The sequence below is a fragment of the Saccopteryx leptura genome, chromosome 2 (assembly GCF_036850995.1).
Source record: "Saccopteryx leptura isolate mSacLep1 chromosome 2, mSacLep1_pri_phased_curated, whole genome shotgun sequence".
Lineage (NCBI taxonomy): Eukaryota > Metazoa > Chordata > Mammalia > Chiroptera > Emballonuridae > Saccopteryx > Saccopteryx leptura.
In genome coordinates, this window is record NC_089504.1 from 177,707,102 (window position 1) to 177,708,319 (window position 1,218).

Consider the following 1,218-nt stretch of genomic DNA (forward strand, 5'->3'; position numbering starts at 1 on the left):
TAGAACCTGTTTCTAAAGGTCATAAAATATGTTCATAAAAGTATCAATCTAAAATTACTAATTATAACTAAGTTCTCACTGAAAGTTAAAGTTTTTGAAAATTGAGAATTCTGATTAATTAGAAAGAAATTGTATGGTTTTACTAATAAAAGGTATAAGGTGTGGAGGTACTTTTGAAAAGAAAAAGAAAAAAAAGTTGTTCTGAAAGTTGGTTATTTCTAAATGAAGAAAAAGGTTTATGTAAGTTTCAGAAGGTTTGTGCAGGTTGAAGAAGGTTTGTGCACAGGGAAGAAACAAAAATAGAAGTAACAGATATATTAAAAAAAGGCAAGAAAAGGAAAGGAAGGAAGGACTTTAGAAGAAGGATTGTCCTGTGTAAGACCAGTAGCCATGGCCACCAACACTGCCACCTGGCCTGTACAGGTTTGCATTTGATTCAAACAGACAGTAATAAAACAATGGAGCCAAGAACTGGTGGGCCATTACCTTTAATCCTAGTTTGCACCCGGTGGGCAAGAAATACACACAGTGAGAAAACACTGCCCTTTCCATTCAGAGCTCCCAAAGCCACTGACTTGTCTGAGTTTCCTAGAATCAAAAGTTTCTACCTCACCAGCCTTATTCACTCTGTTCCCCATCTTCTTCTCTCTACACAAACTGGCTTCTTCTTCAGCACTCCACCATCTTGGCTGCCATGCTAATTTCAGGAACTGAGAGAGAGAGCTATCCCCCGTTCTGCCCCATTTTATAGTGTAGAAATCAAAACCTTTAAGCCAATATACAAATAAGGAAGTCTCTGATACAAAGCCACTTATCTGAGGCATAAATGGGATTCCGCATAAGAGTGTACCACCCCACATCGTGCAACAGTCAAGGGTGTGGGGAAAAGCTTATTTTTGAAAAGATCTTAGAAGACTATACTTTCAGGGATCATTTCTATAGTTTGTCTGAAAAGGTCTTAGTATTAAAAGAGTATAATGGCTATAATGATTTTGTCAGCTTACAGCCTGTCCCCCACACCCAAAGCAAACTATAAGCAAGCAAACATATATATCATATTTGTAAACTTATTTGACCAACATCCTGAAAGGAAAATAAAACAGAACCTTGGGACATTCTTCAGGGCCTCAAGAGCTTGAGAAATTCACCCAAACTTACAGGTATTGCAGAAAGAGTCAATGCCCTTTTTAAGCAACAACTGCACAAACAAAAAAGGGA

General features: G+C 37.5%; 1 pseudogene; it reads left to right on the top strand.

Annotated features, from left to right (window-relative positions):
• The first annotated feature begins 911 nt into the window (after positions 1 to 911).
• LOC136396348 (small nucleolar RNA U3) lies at positions 912 to 1,007 on the top strand (annotated as a pseudogene).
• Positions 1,008 to 1,218: the final 211 nt, after the last annotated feature.